General features: G+C 25.8%; 1 protein-coding gene across 3 annotated transcripts in view; it reads right to left on the bottom strand.

Annotated features, from left to right (window-relative positions):
• Positions 1–563: 563 nt before the first annotated feature.
• LOC136089214 (uncharacterized) overlaps positions 564–8,243 on the bottom strand; it is a 145,486-nt gene continuing 137,806 nt past the window's right edge. For all 3 annotated transcript variants that reach the window (XM_065814966.1, XM_065814964.1, XM_065814965.1), the window contains 3 exons: positions 6,854–6,886; positions 5,509–5,572; positions 564–788 (listed from right to left, as the gene is read on the bottom strand). The gene's annotated coding sequence lies outside the window, so the exon portion shown is untranslated. The remainder of the gene's footprint in view (positions 789–5,508; positions 5,573–6,853; positions 6,887–8,243) is intronic.

Below are 8,243 nucleotides of genomic sequence, written 5' to 3'. Positions count from 1 at the left end.
TTGTTTTTTGATGGCCCCCAGCCCCGATTAACGCGTTTACGAGGCCTGTTAGTACAGACGGCCATGCATCAGACGATTCCGCCAATACGTATGACTTCGTGTCTAGAAAAGATGTTATAGCGTTAAATAACGGATTTTCAGTAACAGATTGAAACCTAGCGCAAAGCGACTCGTCTAATTTTTTCAAAATGCCAGTAAAAAAATTTGCACATTGAAGTAGCGCATCATCTAAAGTCCCTTGCAATAAATAGCCTACTGATGGCGAAACAAATTGTTGAAGAAAATCAGATAAGTGTTTTTAGTAATTTATATTTATATATATATATATATATATATATATATATATATATATATATATATATATATATATATATATATATATATAAGCTTTCCGGAAAGCGCGAGCCATCGCACACCTTTTAAATCTACGCTTAAAGTAATTTTTTTAGAAAGCTTTACCACGTTTATATATTGTAAGCATTTGATCAAATAATTTATTACAAATAAATAGCAATTTTTTTTCTTATTTTCCTATTATATAAGTATTGAGAAAAAACACCAAATAGCAAAAATATTTTTAAAAGCAAAAAGACGTCAAAACGAATAAACATGAGAAAAAAAATTAACAAAATTTCTCGTAGTTCAAGTGTACATAGCAAATGAGTTTTTTAATTATACGGACTGATAAAAATCGTGGATAAATTGCATATCAAAAATATTAAATTGTAATAAAAGATGTTTTTTTCCTGAAGTTATATCAAATTCGGTAGCTAAAAACAACAACCACTCTAAACAAAAGAATAAAAAAGTTGTATAAAAATAATTTTTTTTTTTTAATTATTAAATTTTTTTTGTTTATTTAATTAAAACCTAATATTTCATTACAATTTTGTTTCTTATTTTTAGGATTGCTTTTTTCTCAGTAAATGAATTTAACTTTTTGCCGCAAATTATTGAAACGCTTTAATTATTAAAAAAACACGCAAAATGCAGTGGTCAGTGTGTCTAAAAAAGATTAAGTATATATAATAGGGCGGGTCATACTTTTTTTTTTTTGGCTATAGCATAAAAAGTTGTTCTATTGGTCCAAAATCTTGGGAGCATAATATTTTTTAAATTTTAAGCTCAGCAAGTATTTGCAACTTGTTGTTGAAAATATGGAAATAATGAGAAAACGCATATCAATTTTATAAGGGCATATTCTTATTAGTGTTCACTACGTTTAGTTTATATTACATCCGCTGGTACATGAAATAATATTAGATAAATCTAAGTAACCATAAATTAATCATACATAGCCTTAACTCAACCCAAAGTAATCCTAGCATATCGAAAATTTACCCGCATAAAACCCTGTATTACGGTAATATATGTGTTTAACATGTTCTGTTTTATATTTTAGATTGTTTATAAATAGTGATTATTGATTCTTGCTACAACAGGGTTTATTTCAATCAGTTGTTTATAATCAACCTTTTCTAATTGTCATCTGATACTGTTTGGACAAGTTGGTTTCCATTGTATTGAGTATTAATAAATGGCGTCCGTCAGCACAAGACTTAGGACTAAACACTCAGTTTTGGGCCAGCTTGCAGTTATAAAAAAAAATCAATTTCCTACATCTAGTGATGTTTACAGACTGTATGACTACTACTAAAAGCACAATAAATATGATTGTATGCAGAAGAGAGTGACAACTGTAGCACATGAAGTTGTAAGTATCTACAACACTGCGAGTACCCCAGTAATTGACACAAAGAGTGTAGTCAACCGTATAAAGAAATTGATTGATAAAGTTAAGGGTCTTGCTAAATATCCCAGTTCTCAGAAGACATCCATCAACTACCAAGACTGTTTGAAATCATTACAAACTGTATTTGATATATGTACTTGTAAATGTGTTGACAGCGGTATACAAGAGAATTCGCAATGTATTTGTCCAATGTCGCATAAAATACCTCCAACAGAATGGTCTTTCTGGTTGGACTAAAAAACTGAAGGGAAAATGTTTATAGGTGCTATAGATATAAAAGCTACAGGTATGTTGCAGAAGAAAGAAATGAGAGCAGTCAAACGTTTAAAATTTGAGCTCAATCAGAAAATAAAATGAGACAAAAATAAATTAGATCTACAACAACATGAGTGATGATGCTGATGATGATGGTGGTGAGGACGTAGAACTTGATCATGAAATTTCCAGTGGTGAATCTGATGATGGTGTTGCAGCACCCAGAAACATGAAACAATATCAGGAGTTGTGCAAAGCTTTGGAAAGATACAAGATTAGTAACAGAGATGCTTGTCTTGTAGTAAATGCAGTGGTAAAAGATATGAAGCCAATGTCAGCAGAAACTGCAGTAGATTCTGAAAAACTTAGACGTCAGAGAAGTCTTTGGCGGTAGTAGCAAGTTTCTAAGGATGCTGCCGAGATGCAAGAATTAATTTGCATTGGATTTGATGGGAAGAAAGACTTAAATTTTGTTGAGAAGTCTGGTATACGTAGAAGCATAAAGGAAGAACGTTACGTTTTTGTGTCATTTCCAAACAGTAACTACATTGATCATGTAATGCCAGAAACAGGTTAAGCAGCTGACATTGCAAATGAGATATTATCGATAATTGCTAATATTTATATGTATGTGTATATATATATATATATCTATATAAATATATATATATATATATATATATATATATATAAATATATATATTTATATATAAATAAATAAATATATATATATATATATATATATATATATATATATATATATATATATATATATAATATTATATATATATTTTTTATATTATATTATTATAACTTAAAAATGATTTCTGGAAAAAAATCCTGACTTATTTAAAAAGTGGGTAGCATTTATTAATCGAAAGTTATGGAAGCCCAGTAAGAATTTTGCTATTTGTGCTGAACCATTTGAAGAAAAATTGGCAAAAGAGTAACATTAGATTTTAATAACGTTCAAACTATTTATTGCTTAACAAAAAAAATACCACCATCAGTATATCCAACTACATCGAAAACTAAAACACCACCTGTTGGTTATCCATTAAATAATCAGGAAGAATCAAGTATATTCATGGAAAAGATAAAACTCATATACATTTTTAACGTCGAGGGTATCAGCTTAAAACATATAATGGCAAACAAATTTTTTTTAAGTTAAAAATTAACCAACACTTAGGTAGTTTTGAAGTTTTTAGTATTTTGAAGATACAATTGTAGTTGTTAAATGTATACAAATTTTATTGTTTTCTAAATCATCTAAATCAAGATCCATTGTCTCCTGGTTACAAAATATTTGATGTGCATAGGAAAAAAAAAGTGTGTTGGAGGATTTTTCAGCTTATACAAAAAAACACGTCGAAGAAAATAGTTTGTTAAATGATTTAATAACTGAACTCAATGAAAAAAAATACAAAAAACCAGTTGATCAGCCAAGGTTTTTATCAAATCTTATAAGATATTCCCTTATTCTTCCATATACATCAGCCCAGGCTTATAAGATCTTATAAGAACAGCTTCCTCTACCATCATTTTGTCTTTTAAAAAAATTATTAAAGGTGGATAGAACCATTAAAAACTTTAAATTGTTTAATAAACCAAGATAAAATTGATAAAAATGTTGTGATGGATAAAAGATACTAACAGAAAAAAGTGCAATAAAAGGTAGTAAAACGATAGGAGAAGACATTTTAAGGGAAATTTATACAAAGGTGTAATGACCTTCATGATTGCTACTTAAAAAAAAAAGTTCAATTTTGTTATAAAAGATATAACAGAAGTAAAAAGTGAGGTTAAATTAAAGGCTAGCTTACCATGTTTATGAGTGCATTACATTTCTACAAGAGAATCGTTTTCATGCTGGTGGTGTAATTTCTGATAATCGACATATGTCGACATGTTTCTGCTTTTTCAAATTTGTTGCAAAAATATAAAAATACCAACCATGTTAGTAGTATAACTAATTCTACAAAAAAAGATAGTATAATACATTTATTTTTTGACGCTGCGCATTTTCTCAAAAACATACAAAACAATTTACTAAATTCGAAACGTTTTATATTTCTTGCTTTTTGTTTCGATCAGTTTTACGATGTTATTGATCTACATGCTGATGATATATCATGGAAGTTACTTCATGATGTATATGATAAAGACTAATAACTTCAGTCAGATTTAAAAAAAGGTTTCAAAATATCTTATATCACTATATCCAGGAGACAATGAACTAAGTATACCACTTGTTCTTGAAACATTTGATCCTACAACTTCTGCGGCTATTGAAAGATATTTTTCGAATAGGACTGATGCCTCAAGCTTTTTAAAGTTAATAAATATATGTTCGACAATAAGTAACAGAAACCAAATTTAAAACAATAATTTTTGTATCAGAAATGCAGATGTTATGGGTAACATGAAACCTTTATTTATAAGGAAACTAACCAAATGAATTGAGAATCTGCTAATTATCTCAAGTTTCAAACTCTCAAAAGTTTACAATAAGTAAACAAACACGAGAAGCTTAGGGCACCAATTAAAGATGAACAACTTTACTTACTGACGATTTAAGGGTATTATTATTTTATTATCTTACACACACTTACAAACTGAACCATTAGAACTTAGCTTTTGAAAGCATTGTCAAATGAGTGGTGGCAGATTTTGTATTGGTTTGCGTGAACTTGAGACATCTGAGCTCATTTTAGCTTTGAAAACTATACTTTTATTAACTTAAACTATTTTTTCTTCAACTTTACTTTTTTGATGAAATTTGAAAGAACAGTGTTAAAGATTTTAAATGCAGACAAAGAAAAGCATTGAATCTGAATTAGTTTAAGTAATAACCAATCAAGCTGAACTGAATTGAAGTAGCAAATGCTAAATTATACAGCTGAATTATTATACTTTTAATGTATATTCTTCCTTTATTGTTAGGTTTTTGTTTATCATATTATATATCTTAAAAACATTATTGAGACTTTATCTTGAGAAAAAAAAATCCTAAAATTTATATAAACGTTAGGGATATGACTTTTTTTAACCAAAAAAGCACGAAATAAACAATTATTAGCATATCTTTTGAAAAAAGTTCACCACGCTATTAAAAAATCGATTTAATATCAAAATCGATTTTCCAAAAGCGGGGTGATCTTTTTTCAAAAGATGTGCAAGCAATAGTTCATTTCGTGCTTTTTAGGTAAAAGTTTATTCACTCATTCTGTTTCACTAGTATGTTGGACCTATCTTGCACAAATCAGAAAGCAGAGAACTTAATTGCAATAATCAAATATTTGCAAATACTTATATATGTCAAGTTTGTGCTCTTAGTATTCTTGTGCTTTTAGTGTGCTTTGTTGAGGTTACATTAGAAGCACTTTGTATGGCATTAGGTTAGATAGATAGAGGAAGCTGAATATAGTCAAGTTCTCTAATATGTTAAAACATGACTAAAGTACCTAAAACTATTATACATAAAAAACTCTACCCACCACCGAACTTTTTCCATCTATCTTTATATTTATTTGCGGCCTTGAAGTAACTTTTGATCGGTGTCTAAATTAAAGATTGGCTATACACTTAAGTATTAAAAAAAAAAAAAGTTAAATCATTAATAATTTAAAAAAAGTGTAAAAACATTACTAATCATAAAATAAAAGTTGGAAAATACTTTTAAACGAAAAAAAAAAATTTGTTAAATACAATAAAATAAAATAAAAAAGTGCAATATATTATAATCATATTGGGGTTATTTATCACAATAGATCACTAGATCTCTCTTACATATAAACAATAAAAAAAACAGATCCATTAAAAATCCGTAAGAGATCAGATGACCACTACATAAAAGTTGCAAGCTAATGCTGTATTAATAAGAGTTAACAGCAAACAAAAAATTAGTTAGTTGTTGTGTTTTATCTTTCAATTTAACATTTTTCATATATTATATACACTTAATACTTTTGTGTCTTTGTTTTTATGTGGTTTTTGCAACACTTTTGTTCGAGTTGCTACACTATAGATAAGTTATTAGAGGTTTAGTCATTAAAAAAAATAAAGACACTTTTCAATTGATCAATTGCAAAAAGAATTAAAATAACTTTGACTGTTTATAATTGATACAAGGAAGAGCGAACTTCGACAAAATGCCCGAAATATATATACCTTAAGGGGATATATATATATACCTTATTGGGTATATATAAATACCTTAAGAGTTTGATAAAACTTAATTACACCTCTTTGACTAATAGTTAGCAATACTAAAATTTGGGCTGCAAAGAGTTTTTCGTTTGTATTTACATTTTTTTTAAATTGACTGTTTTTATTATAAGTTATAGTAATTTTATTTTAATTTGAAAAAACTTGAATTGAGCTCCCGCATACATTTTTCTTATGTCTGAAAAGGATAAAAATCAAAATTAGTTTTATTTTCTCGAACAGTTTCAGAAACTTAAATTAAGTCGATAAGTCAATACAAATATTTATTTCATACGCATATTATTTTTTTTATTTAATTCTTCATTTTATATTTTTTTTATTTAATCCTTTAATTTCTATTAAGTATAATTGGTTAATCAAATAAAACTTACTTCTAATCACTTAACTTTTTTTATTTATATTTAAAACTATTTTATTCTTATTTTTTATTGTTTTAAATCTTTGCAATTACAATATAAAAAAGAATTTATAAATGCGACATTTATAAAAACATTTATTATTACATTTATAAAAACGACAAAAATTATTAAAATATAAATAAAATACAAAAAAAATATAGCGAAGATAAACTAAAAACATTAAAAAAATAAATTGAAAAATTAATTAAAACCAAACCTGGTTCAACTGCTTTTGGCTTTTTTTTTGAGGCTAAAAGGAATATTAAATAAATCAGACAAAAAAAACACAATAACAATAAGCTAATGTATAAATAAATATTTTAACAAAAATAATAAAATTAAACAGTATATATATATATATATATATATATATATATATATATATATATATATATATATATATATATATATATATATATATATATATATATATATATATATATATATATATATATATATATATATATATATATATATATATATATATATATATATATATATATATATATATATATATATATATATATATATATATATATATATATATATATATATATATATATATGAGTAAAAAACACTTATCTAACATTCTTTCTTCAATTTCAAGTTTGATCATTGCTGAATCATCAGAAAGAGTTCATGCAATACAAAAACTTCAAGTTGAAGAGAAAAGTTAAATAAGTGTTTTTTACTAATTTTCTATTGCTCTGTTCTTTAAGAACATTGCGCACTAATTTGTAAAATACACTAACATCTTTTATATATATATATATATATATATATATATATATATATATATATATATATATATATATATATATATATATATACATATATATATATATATATTTATATATATATATATATATATATATATATAATATATATATATACATATATATATATCTATATATATATGTATATATATCTATATACTTACATATACATATATATTTAACTAATTAATGCTCGTTCTTTAAAAACATTGAGCACCATATTTGTAGAATACACTGACTTATATATATATATATATATATATATATATATATATATATATATATATATATATATATATATATATATATATATATATATATATATATATATATATATATATATATATATATATATATATATATATATATATATATATATATATATATATATATATATATATATATATATATATATATATATATATATATATATATATAGAATCGCTGCCCAAGCCTTTTGGATTAGTTCAAACAGTTGATCGTTATTACAAACACCTTCACTTTTAATTCTGCAGTTGACGATCTCCCACAGGTTCTCAATAGGGTTGAGATCCGGAGATTGAGATGGCCAATCCATCACCAATAGGTGGTTGTCTTGAAACCACTGCTTGACTACTTTTGCAGTGTGTTTCGGATAGTTGTCTAGATGAAAAACCTATTTTATTGGCATATTCCATTCAGCATGAGGTAACATAACATCATTCAGGATATTTTTATACATGAAACAGTCCATTATTCCATCGTTTCGATGTATTGGACCTAGACCGTTAGCAGAAAAACACCCCCAGACCATTACATTGCCTCCACCATGCTTCACGGTTTTATGGCAGT

Source organism: Hydra vulgaris, chromosome 13, assembly GCF_038396675.1.
Source record: "Hydra vulgaris chromosome 13, alternate assembly HydraT2T_AEP".
In the NCBI taxonomy this organism is placed as follows: Eukaryota; Metazoa; Cnidaria; class Hydrozoa; order Anthoathecata; family Hydridae; genus Hydra; species Hydra vulgaris.
This window is presented reverse-complemented; position numbering and strand designations above follow the sequence as displayed.